Source organism: Meleagris gallopavo, chromosome 2 (assembly GCF_905368555.1).
Source record: "Meleagris gallopavo chromosome 2, MGAL_WU_HG_1.1, whole genome shotgun sequence".
Taxonomy (NCBI): Eukaryota; Metazoa; Chordata; class Aves; order Galliformes; family Phasianidae; genus Meleagris; species Meleagris gallopavo.
Window position 1 is genome coordinate 52,621,157 of NC_139405.1, and position 13,296 is coordinate 52,634,452.

The following is a 13,296-nucleotide window of genomic DNA, read 5'->3' on the forward strand; positions in this document are numbered from 1 at the left end:
AACTCTCCTTCCAAACGAAAACTGAGGTATACATTTCAAAATGTCTACTTATTGCAAAGAAAAGTTAAAACAAAAAGATTTAACATTAAATTAAAGAACAGACGTTCTGGAAAAAAAGCCAAACAGCTAAAGAATTAGGGCTTTATAGAATACTAATTATTTATATTAGACTAAACAAAGTGAGTATAATCAGAAGAGATTTAAAAAAATAATAAAATGTTTCAATATGATCAAAACTAAGGAGAAGAGCAAAATATTCCAGATAGGAACTTATTTAATAGAAGAAAGAAAGAAGTCTTCATTGCAATATGTTTACTTGTGTCATTGTACATCTGTATATCAAATACAAAATTATAAATTTTCTCACCAAATTTTCAATAGTATTTCAAACTGAATTACTGTTGTACTTTTATGTTTACCCATGTACTTGTTGTTTTCAGTTATATCAAATATTTATCCATTACTCCGGGCACTTTAGAGATAATGAAATATCTTCAATGGCCTCTTCTGTGTTTTATTTTTCTCACATCATAGTTTTCAGTTATGTAAAACTACAGGTGTTTCAAAAATATTGTCAAACATTTTTCAATGAAATACACATTATAAATATTTATATAAATATATTTAAAAAAGAAGTACAAAATCTAGTAGAAATATAGGTCACTGTTTCTGAGATAACAACTAGAAAGAAAGAGCTTTAAAATAGAGTACTACTAACTCAAAGCCATAACAAAGATGAGGTTTCTAGACTAGATACTGAAAAACATCAGTGATTCTGTAGCTTGAATTCTTTGTTTAAACTTTCATACAGGACACTCTCCCACTAAGTCTTAGATAAGAAAAATATATTTTAAAATTATTATTTTTTATTAACTTAAGGTATCCCTTAACCATAAAGACAGCAGAAACACTGTCCTTCTAGTGAGCAGTGTTACCATTGAATCAGTTAAGATTAGAAATAGGGCACATTCCTTTAACAGTGGCAAAAGTTACCCTAAAGAGCAGTTAAGAAATATTTATGTAGAATAAACCTTTTTTTCATGAAAACTCTCCTCCTGCATTTCCCTTATCCTTCATCTGTCAGCAGCTTTTACACTGAAGCCAAACACAGTTGGCAACTGTGTTAGCTGTGAGGCCAAATGAAAAGTTTTTGTACACCGCTTGTTCTTAAAGCCTATTAGTCCATGAAAGGGAGAAGGAAATTGCTCCCCAGTCGACAAAACACAAATATTTAATTGCTATTCATTGCATTTCACCATGTCCCATTAGAATTAAAACTGATATTTAATCTTTGACAATCTATAGTCCATATATTGAATATTCAAGTCACTGGTGCTGTATATATCTGGGTTATTTCCAATAAAAAAACATCACCAGTATCAGTCAGCCTTCAAAAAGCAATCTGAGTTCATTTCTTCATGAATTTTATATTCTTAAAGCAGACACAAAAATACAGTCTTTCAGAATTAAACACGTAAAAACGAAGAATTTCTTTATTAATTTTCATAACTATCTGCTATCAGAGGAAGTTACATCGAAATAAACATGGAGATACTGAATCATACTGCCCTGCAGTACTGTACAAGCCTTCCTCAAGTCACTGAGGGCTGAATGCAAACTGAATTTTGGCTATTTATAGCATTTACCAGCCTGTTTCAGTATTTGCTATGATTCTTCATCAGAATAGCTGCACATTGATTTTGGTAGTTTGTCACCAATATAGCTTATATCATTGCAATGAACTTGAATCTGAGCATTTCTGTAGATACTACTGTTAATTACTGACATTAAAGAGGTCAGGGAATGTGTTGATTTTATCAACACTATCTTCAACTTTAAAAGACATTCCTAATTTCTCAGTGAGACTAGTTTGATCAGAATACAGACAGTTGCTGATTTCACACGCTATAAAATCTAAATTGTTATAGAAATTATTCAAAAATGGAAAACAAGACTTAAAAGGTGCAGGAAAAAAATACAGGGAAGAAAATAACTTTAAAAAGTTTGCAATGGAAAGTACTCTACAAAGAAGTCAACTAATAAAAATATCTAGACAGCTAATAGAAATGTAAAGGATCGAATGATCATTTCTGAGGAGGTGAGGTGTAAACCTGACAAGGCTTCCAATCTGAGAAAAAAATCCCTGCTCAGAAGTTCTTACTTTCTGCTTCATGTGTTCCCCAAATCTGCAATGGAATTGATACTAGACAAGACAGTGTTCCTAAAGACAGAGTCCTCTGTATTGCGGCCAAAACTTGCAAGTTCTGATGACTGAAAGCACCATCCAGTGGAGAGTAGTGTCAGCCAGCTCGTATAAACCTGTGATTGACATTGCATTTTAAAATACTGAGTTTAACAGAGAAAAGAGAATATATAAATTCTGCTGCTTTCAAACTAGCAACATGCATGTGTACATGGTTCCCCTTTATGAGAAGGCCCCACTAAGAGCAGATTGATCACAAGATGCAGCTGAAGTGAAATGGAGGGAAGGGAGGTACATAAGCGTTGGTATCTTTAATTCTCTCCATATCTCTATCTATTTTCCCTCATCATGAAATGGCCAGTAATCAACATTTCCCTGCAGGAAGAGAAACATCTGGGTTCAATAGGAATAGTATTCTTTTTATAAGTCTAGAATGCCTCTATTATTTTAGAGTTGCAGAGCTTCCCTGTAACATGGGAACGGGCAATTTATACTGTCTCTGGCTGAAGAGCCCTTCTTAAATGGTTGTTATTCATCCTGAGAGATTTCTGCAACGTCTGGACCTGTTACCTGGTAGCAGCATTTCCCTAATACCTAAAGAATTACCAAAGCTGCTGCTGCAGTTGGGATTTCAACCTGTGGACCTACACTGCAGAGCATTGGGTCCCAGATCAGCACTGTAATTCCTTACATTTTACCCTGAGGCACTTGACTCTTTCCATATAGTTGAATAATGTGATAGACAGTTCTGCAGTCCTTGCCTGAGGGCAGGTCTCTGCAGATTTTAGGTGTATAAGATCTTTACTGACTCAGCCCTATTTAACAAAACGCAGCAGAATTATCAGAAAATGTAGCCATTTTAAAAAATTTTGCAATGTGATATGTTCAGTTTATGATTTGGCACACATCTCCTAAATACACCCCTGTGAGCAGAACTTCTTCAGTGTTCAGAGAGGATAATGAGGTAATGATAAATTACTGGTTTTGATGTCTATTTGGCTTACAGCCACTAGCAGTAGTTAAGATCAGGAGAATGACAGATGTCCTTTATAATATATGTTACTGAAGGGATGATTCCAAATCCAAAGCACTGTATGTTCCTTCAAGAGAAAGAACTTAAGGGTGGAAAATTTCAGAGGTAGAATTAGATATTACAAAATACATATTTCAGATGAACACCTTAAGTATCTCTTTGATTTCTTGAATCAGTCTGCAGAGTTGAGTTACAAAATACCTATTCTGGTATATTCTGGCACGAATAGATTGTGATATAGTAAAAGTTATGTTCAGAGCAATAAGAAAAGGACGTTTATCAGTTTTACGCTATATGTCTGGATTTACAAATCATTTGCTAGAAACAGTATTGTTATGCTTCTGAAATACCTTTCTTCTGTTGTTTTGTGTGTTTTTTTTTCTTCTTTTTCCTTCTGCATGATACAGACACTGTCAGCTGATCAATATTAAAGTAAAAACAGTTAATATTCTCTCTACAAAAGATTTTATTACAGACTATTCATGTGTCTGTTGCCTGTATTTATTCCTTCAACAGAACACTGCATACCACACCACATCACACAGAAATAAGATTTCTTTTCTTTTAATTTTGACATTTACCATCTAACTTTGTTAAGGTAGGTTATTTCTCTCTTTCTGATTGTTTCTGTTCACACTGTGGCCACCAGAAAGGTCTGTACCTTGTTCTTCCTGTCCACTGCAAGAAAGCAGTGCTTACTTTTCTTCTCAGCCATTTTCCATTAAGCTTTTTTTTTTCCACAATCAACAATTTAAATTTACAACAAATTTCACTTTGCTTTTTCCATGGATCAGTTCTGGTTGTTCTCTTTTGGCAGCTGGAACTTGTACAAATCTCAGAATTTCTCATGAAGATGAATAATGGAATCTTTTTTCAAGTTGAATGCTAATGATGTTTGAATAGTGAAATAGGATCCAAAAAAAAAAAAAAAAGTGTCCTGTATTTACCATAACAAACTCACTAGTTATTTCACTTCGTGATTAGAATGAAGTGGTCTTCAACAAGCTGGTGGGTTTTCGTTTGAAACACTTAAACCTCACTGCAGACAGTGTCAAAACTCACTTAACACTGTTAAAGAGGTATTTATGGATATTGATATGCCTCTCCACATGCAAAAACAATCTGCAACACTGTGCAAAAAAAATTTGGCTCCTGAAAGGCATACAGTGCTATTGTATTCTTTCAGCAAGAATAATAATGTGTAAGTAATAGGTAAATGGCAAATTTTATCTTCAGTATAATGTCCAGGTTATTCCATTAATAATGTAATCATATGTAAAGAAATATGTCATACAAAATTTCAGAGGAACTGCAGTTTGAGATACACATATAGACAAATACACACACTTATATACAGTAATCACAGAATGTCTGGCTGTAGAAAGAATCTTCAAGATCATCTAGTTCCAACATCCATGCTCTGAGCAGGAAATCTTCTCACTGGTTCAGGACCAGCAGAGCAGTAAGCAAAGAACTGCTGGGTTTAAGACTTGAATAGTCACTGTGTTAGAGATGGTACTTCTTTGGTACAACATTAGATAGCTTTCAATGTTTTGTTCAGTATAAGAGTGGATGGCTTCCCTCATCCAGAGGTCTACTGGTGTCAGCCACAGTGATTGAAAGCTGCAAACAGCTGAAATTCATTTACACAGTACTTGACGTTTCTTTCCTTTTTGTCATCTTAGCGAAGACCAAATTAATACTGTTTCGCTAAGATGACCATCTTCCTGAAAGGAAACATTTTGCATCAGACATTGGTGAAGAGGGAGACTGAAAATCGAACATATTTTGTCTCCTAAGCTGAAAACACTCAAGCCAATTATTCAGCAGTTCATCATTTTCTGTTGTCCAAAAGTTAGATGTCTTAGTATTAGCCACCTGACATAGCCTTCATTTTCAGTGTGTGGAAATTTGTGTACATCAGGAGAATGATTAATGTCATCCTAAAATAGGTATTAAAAAAAAAAAAAAGAACAAATGATTAAGTTAAAAGGTTCCTACTTCTGTTACCTCCAATGATAATCTGAGATTTAAAGACTTAAGAACTTCTGAGCAGTTCAGTTTACCTGCATTCCAGCTGAATTCTGTCTATGATGCTTATTGGTGTTTTTCCCCTCACATTCAGTCCCCAGAAATAAGCATGAGGTTTTCAGCTTTAAAAAAAAAAGCCATCAGAATCTGTATACCACTTTCAACACTGTGAAACAGAAATACTGAAAAATAAGAACATTACAAGAGATTTCACATAAAAATTTGAGCACTGAAAAATTGTCAATACAGCCTTGCCAACTGGAATTTCAGAATTATTTTTTCTATTGTTATTAAAGAACCCTTCATGCTTGTCCTATTTTTCAAATAAATTCCTGCCTCTATAGATAATCTGTAAAAATGCATATTTTTCTATCTCATTAGTTGGAAATAAAATGTTCAGTTATTACTAAGAAAAAACGTTAGACATATTTTTTAACCATAACTGTAGTTCTACAAAGTATTGCAGAGTGTGAGCATGACTCACAACTGAAAAAAATCTTAAAATGGAAAAGTGAAAAAACCATGGATTAAATACACTGAATGACAGAAAGGATGATGGGAAATCAACGGATTTTGTGGTACTAATACTTGAGAATTTACACGTGTAGTAGCACACGTATAAGAAAATATGGTTATTTACAGTCCTATGATATTATAAAAGTAAGTGCACTGAAAGCACTCAACAACAACAAAAAAGAGTATTTCACAACATCTCTCACATTACTTTAAAACATTTAATAAAAACATATTTACCAAAAATATCAAGATTTAGATGCTTAAGCTGATGTAGCATCCTGCTGCATAATTATTCAGACTGCTAAAATTTCTTGTATATTTGGAAAAGTAATGATAGATATTTTCCTGTCCTTGTCACTGAACAATTTCATTGCACAGAATCCCAGACTCACTGATAGTGCCCACAGAAAAAACTCTCACTGATAATCTCAGTTTTGTGTCCTGTTATATATCGCAGAAAAGGATTATTTTCCCTGGATGCATTCAAGGCACTGGGTGGCTCTGGGCAGCCTGCTCTAGTGGTTGACGACCTTGCCCCTGGCAGGGGGTTTGAAACTAGATGATCCTTGAGGTCCGTTTCAACCTAGGCCATTCTACAATTATATCAGTCTATGATCTCCTACTTGAATCAAAATTATTAGAAGATCTTTATGTAAATATGTGAACAGTGACTTGAAACAGACAATATCTGTACAAGAGGAAATGAAAATTCAGTGAGTTCCCACACTGCAGTAAAGGATTTGAGGTAATTTTTTTTTTTTCTCTTGCCTTTCTGATTTTCCCCACTAATTCATGGAAGGGGAAGCAAAAGTGGTAAATAAAAGTACCTGCCATGCAAACAAAGATAAGCAGAAATAATTATTAAGTGAAAATATTTCTATATATTGAATTTCTCTCTCTATTGAGAAGAATGAAAGATATCAACATTAAAATTACAGACTTAGAAACTTGCTTATGATTTGAATCTTCATGCTATAGGTAGCTGGAATGTACCATAGGTATTGCAGTCAGAGAATTTCTCCTGCACAAGTTTCATGCACTTCTTGCCTGAGTATAGCAAGATCCATTATTCCAAGACAGAAATTTAAATGACCAAAGTAGAAAGCAAGAACTTGGAGAGCTGAGGAGCTAATAACCTCCTCTCAGACTATAGTTGCTAAATGTCCTCAATGAGTGACCAGTAACAACTAGAGCCACTACCTCTATACCTTGACAGTATTGTTTTAAATCTGAATTATACGAAAAGAAATCAAAACAATTTGGATGAAAAATGGAAAAAGCCCACAAACTCATGCAGCACCAAAAGTGAAACAAAGCAAAACAAGTTTATGTGTCATGCCCATAGCATTTATTTGTAAATCATTTTATACTCTGTGGTTCCTTCTCCCATTGTCACCACAAACACAGTATTTTCATTATTATTTCATTATCAAATTTAAATACAACTCTTTATAGCCATTAGCTTCTTTACACCCTTTTAGAATCATGCCACAGGCATGACTAGCTGTGCAATATATTTGAAGTTGTACAAGTTTATCAAATGAAAACACTGACAGTTATACTTGGGAAAAAGATTTTAAGGATTCCCATAAAATAAAAAAAATCTGTGAAGCTGTTTTGTATCGATTTGTTAAAGAGCCAATTTTAAAATAAATACTCATTTCTCTTAACCAAAACGTGAGTACTTTTCCTAGGTTTTATATATATGTGGGGGGAAAAAAAGGAAAAATCAGTTATAATCCAGATGAGCAACAGTGTGTCTGTTGGACAAGGATTCATCCATGGTTCAGACCAGGACTAGGATGGACCCTTCTTTGCTTTAGAGCAGCAGTGTTCTCACATAGACCAGATCTCATGTACACAAACACAATGAAAATATTGGAGATTAGTGATAGATTTAAAATTATACAACCAAATATAATCTTCAGCAGATTTTATTTTGGAAAATAAGGAGGAGTTACTGTATTTGAGTTACAAACAAGGTACTGCTATAGACCAACTTAATCTTTAAATCTATCTAAAGATTAACAGGCACTGGAAATAAATGAATAAAAAAACAAGTTCAGGGTGTATTAGTAGGTCTAATATTTACATCTGTACAATCTTTCTGCAGGAATATTTGTTCCTTTGAAGCTGGCATACTTTTCAGTGGGCATTTAGAGTTTAGTAATCCTTATCCTTCTACAGAGAAGAAAACTGTTGTTCCACTTTCACAGATGTGCTGCCCTATTCCTGGACTCAAATGTCAGACCTTTTGGGAAAGCATATCCCATGGTTTGAGGTATGCAGTAATTTAAATATAGATCAAGTCAACAGGAAAAGCTTCCTGTCAGAGTGCACTCTTTTAGCCAAAAGGAAATGATAGAAGATAGTTCACCAGATATAAAATTCAACTTGTGAACACTTTCAGTGAATATAAATAGCACAGAAGGAATAAAAAGTGTAATTGACAAATTGTCTCTGCCTGTCCACAGATTCTCTGAAGCCCTCACTTGACATGAACATTACAGGAGATATTCAAGAACGATTAAAAGTAAAGTTTTTCGGAAAATTTTTGCTACCTAGTTAAGACATCACAGTCTGTGAAACAAAAAGCCCAATGGGAACGTAATTGAATCCAATGTTGCTAATATTTGTTTTTAATTATTTATGAATATTTAGTTGCACTTCAAATCTGAATGTCTAAACGGTATCCTGTATTCAGGACCTCAACTTTTCATACGTTCAAGAATAGATCTTTGAATATGGTTCTTTGTTTTCTCCATGTCTTTAGGTAGAATTTTCCATTTTTCTCCATTTCTTTGGTGGAAAAATGAAAAGCCTGTTCCTACAATTCCTGTTCACTTAACAAAGTCCAGATGTGAAAATCTCCCTCCCAAATTTACAAGAAGCTGACTTTGAAGAAGCAGTAAGATGCAAAGTAAATTGTTTTTCTGTGATACTACACTTTGAATGCTCTCATTTTTTAAAGTTTTTTTTCTCTGTAAGTATCCATGCTTCTCCTGGGGAAAAAGAGAAGGGGAGATTTTCCTTTAATATGAAAAGAATTAGTGAAAAAATCTTTCATAGCAAAACTCTAGGCAATGTGTACAGTTTTCCATAGCCTTTATTTCCGCTAAATTTACGATTTAAAGTTGTCATTATGTGAAGCTAGACAAAACCTACAATCTAGAAGTCCAGACATCAAGCCAAATTTTCCAAAAAGAAAATGCCCTAGCTTAACCATTAGAATCCCAAATTCATATATCTTTTTAATAGAGGAAAGCGGATTACTTTCCTGTTCTACAACATTTCTAAACCAAGTGGAAAAGAGAGCAGAAGAATGGAGCTGTTTCAAGTACAGTACTATAAAGAAAATTTCCGTTAAAAAAAAATAATATTAAAAAGGAAAAAAACAGAAGGGAAAAAGTAAGAAAGAAAGGCCATCAAAGGTCGCTTCTTTTTTCATAGGAGCTGTGGACACTCGCAACCAGATTATTAGTTTCCTTGCAGACATTCACTCCTCACCACTTCTGCTTCCCATCATCAGCATTCCAATCTGCAGGCCTCCAGGTTCAGTCACAGAAGCAGGTACTAACACTGGTGTGGGGGAGCAGATTGTATAGCATAAAGTGTATGAAAAAGGCTTATTGCAAATCAAATGCATAAGGGTCTCCAAAAGTGTCACTCCCCTCAAGCAAGCAAGGCAGGAAATTGATCTTGATTTTGCAAAGCAATTAACTTTGAAAGGAATAATAAATCCTATTTATCTAAAGAAAGCTCTGCTTTAACTGAAGGCAGCATCTCAAGTCCTGTGAAAACCTTCCTGAAGAAGAGTTATAAAATAAAGCAGAAATGAAGGTAGAGACAAAATAGATGTAAATAGAATGCATATAAAATTCATTTTATGCAAACAAGGTTTTAAGTCAAATACACCAGGCAGTCTCACTATTGTACAATAATAACATGAAAAAGTTTTCAACACTGACAGAAATATTTTTTGACATGTATTTGATCAGTGTGAAAGACCATTGGCTCATTTACCATAGTGAAATCCAGGAACAAGGCCAGTAATCTTTAAAAAAACAAAATTAAAATACTTCAGTTAGTTGCTTAAAAACTTAGAAGGGTAATATGCTTTAAATATTGGATGGTATTGATAGACACTCAGAACATTTGACTACTGCTTATGTGAACACCAGTTTCTTCATTTGCTCATTTGTTTTTTATGTATCATATCAAGGATATCTACTGTAGTATTTGAAACAAGACTTGAGTTGACTTACTATAACAGGTCCACAAATCCGCACTAATTTTGTATAATCCAATTGAAATTTGATTTCCATCAAATTTGATGGCTGAAATTCTTTACAGACTGGTTTTTAGTTACAGTGTGTCACTGTCTGTGAGTCTTATTAAATAATTTTTGTACAGCTCATATTTTTAAGTTTTAAATGATAAGCTTATTTTGTTGGGAAGTATAAAATTACTAGACACTTAGATATACTGAAAGTCACTCAAAAGAGAAATCAAGAAACAAGTGCTTGTAGGCAATTGTCTTCATAGGACGTAATATCATCCATGAAAAGAAAACCAAAGAGAATATTTTAGTGAACTGAAATTTGTTCACTGAGTTTAATAAGGCGTCTAGAAGAGAACACATGAAAGAGTGAATACTAACTAACAGAGAAAACAAAAGCGAGAATTGATCTAAACAGGGCATTCATGGGGTGTAACTCTTCCATCCTGCAGTGATTGTCTTCCACTATGTCTCATCCAACACTGAAGTAATCTAATAAAGATATGATTCAGGCAATGTGATAGGAATCATGATTGATTTTGCATGCATACATTTCTGACATGTACAAATGGAGAAGACTACTGCACAGATAATCATTTGAAGCCTCTGTAAGAGATTATTTAATTTTCATTGTCTCAAAGTTTGCTGGGGACACAGATGGACTTGTTCAAGTCCTGGATAAGTCCTGGGCAACGGTTGTAAAATCCTTTCTCTGAAGGACATAGATGAACAAGTCCAGGCAAGTCCTGGGCAAAGGTTGTGAAATTCTTTGGAGAACTTTGATGGACAAGGGCAGGGGCAAGGAGAGAGAGATAAGCTGCAGCTAAATAGCTGTGAAGCGGTCTTTTGTGTGGGCTTATCTCCAGGAAGATGGCCATCTCAGGAGGTGCTGCACATGACTCTTACCCAAGCGCCCAGGAATGCCACGTTGGCAGAAGAAGGATAAAAGAGGAATCGAAAACCATGCGGTTGGAGGTTTTTCTGGCAACAGATTCCTCATGAAGAAGAAGAGGTTTCTGCCATGAGAAGCCTCACGACCTGCCTCTCTCCCTCCTGGACCTGCTCTGCTCATCTCCCTCCCGGACTTGCTCTGCTCTCTACCACGATGCTGAAGAAGAACAAAGGTGTCTGCCATCAGATCCCTCACTACGGAATTCCTGCGTGCTGACGGACTCTCCTGGGCCTGCTACCTGAGTCCTGCTGCTTCCTCCCGGATCGGCTCCGCGACTTCCTTCTGCCACCTGCTTGCTGCCCAAGGCCGGCCACGCTGCTCCCCCCCTGCTGCTTCTGCCTCGGACCTTCCAAACGTCGTGCAACGGGGCCGCTGCTGGATCCTGGTGGTGACTATCCCCGCTTTACACAATTCTTGCTTCTTTCCTATCTTTTCTATCCTCCTCCTTTCCTTCCCCGTCTCCCTGATTAGGATTTATAATAAACTGGTTGGACTAACATATGAACCGTTGTTTCTTAATCTCATGCCGGCTATACAGATATTACAAGAACCTCATCTCCCTCCTATAAATTGGAGCGAGACAGCCTCCAGAAAGCCAAAGACATAATTCATAACACAAGAAACTTTTCTTTGCAGGAGAGAATATTTTTCTTCACGCAGAAGCTGTATAAAAAACAGTATTTAATGTAATAAGTTTCAATTAAATAAAACATCATCTTTGAAATTGGGAAGTAATGAACATACAAAAGTTTTCTGTAAGTTATTCTCATGACTACTGGCATTAATTCCTTTCAGCCATATCTTTTATAACAACAAACTTGAGTGGATTTTAATTAGCAACTTTATCAAGAAAAACAGTAATGTACGGCTTAGAACTTGAAATGTCCCTACGCTGAGTTATCAGGGATCCTTTTTGAGATCCAGCACCATAGATATTTGTAAAAGGCCTATAAATTCACAGTGAAGAACCCATACTACTTTACCTGGTAGCATGCTTGAAATTAAGTAGTACAATTCGACCAACACAGGGCAAAATGAAAAGTAAAATACCTGATTTTTTGTTTGCTTTCCTTCTGTTTGTCTTTTAATGGGTATCTTTTTGTTGATATTCTTAAGGAATTGCCTTTGCTTGTAATACAACTTGTACTACACAAGGAGCAAAGGAAACATTGTGAATGACACTCTGGACTGAAGCAGAAGCTAATACTTTACAATGTATTATACTCAGTAATAGCAACTGTATTAGTCACAGAATGGTAAATGATCATGATGCAACTTCTTCCACATTGAAGAAAGAGGCAGACACCTTTGTCTTCAGGTCCAGTGGTGCTTCCTTTGTAGTCTTATACCAAGAATTTTCCTCACGTAGGCCTAAGGAAGTCATAGAGTATAGCTTCATCTTGAGTTGAAATAGACCCACAAGGATTACCGCCTCCAACACCTGGCACCAGGCAAAATCCAAACCCTATGCTGGAGAGTGCTGACCAAACTCCCCTTGAACTGCAGAAGTCTTGGGCTGTGCCCACTGCCCTGCAAAAAGTGTTCCATGCCCACCACCCATTGGTGAAGAACCTTTTCCTAACACCCAACCTGACACTCCCTTGATGCAGTTCCATGCCATTCCCTTGAGCCCTGTCAATGTCACTAAAGAACAGAGCTCAGTGCTGTCCCTCCGCTCCTTGTGAGGAGCTGCAGGCTGCCATCAAGCCTCTCCTCAGCCTCCTCTGCTCTGGGCTGAACAAATTCAGGGACCTCAGTCATTTCTCAAAAATCTTGCCCTCCAGACCCTTCACCATTTTATAGCCCTCCTTTGGATGCTCTCTGACAGTATTATGACCTTATGTTGTGGCACCCAAAACTGGACCCAGTGCTCAAAGTGAGGCAGCACCAGTGCAGAACAGAGCAGGATAATCCCCACTCTCTCCTGGCTGGCAGAGCTTCACCTGTTGTGCCCCAGGTTGTGGCTAGTCCTTTTGGCTGCCAGGGCACACTGCTGACTCATGTTCAACTTGCTTTAATCCAGAATCTCCAGGTCCCTTTCTGTAGGGCTGTTCTTGTCCTCCAGACTGTAGATATACAAATACAGTGTGCAGAATCTAGAATTTTACTCTTGTTAAGCTTCAAATGACTGGTGAACATCTAGACCTCTAATTTGTCAAAATCTTTCAGCAAGACCTCTGGTCTCCAGGGAGTCAACAAGTCCTCTCAGCTTAGTGTCATCTGCAAACTCAGTTATGCTCTTCTTTTATCTAAGTTACTTATAGTTATTTGTAAAAATTAGT

General features: G+C 36.1%; 2 long non-coding RNA genes across 2 annotated transcripts in view; one reads left to right on the plus strand and one right to left on the minus strand.

Moving 5' to 3' along the window:
* Positions 1–13,296, minus strand: part of LOC146544978 (uncharacterized) — a 31,782-nt gene that overhangs the window by 12,020 nt on the left and 6,466 nt on the right. The gene's annotated exons all lie outside the window — the stretch shown is intronic.
* LOC146544979 (uncharacterized) overlaps positions 10,828–13,296 on the plus strand; it is a 35,155-nt gene continuing 32,686 nt past the window's right edge. Inside the window, exon 1 of the long non-coding RNA XR_014881365.1 lies at positions 10,828–11,402. This is a non-coding gene — a long non-coding RNA (uncharacterized LOC146544979). The remainder of the gene's footprint in view (positions 11,403–13,296) is intronic.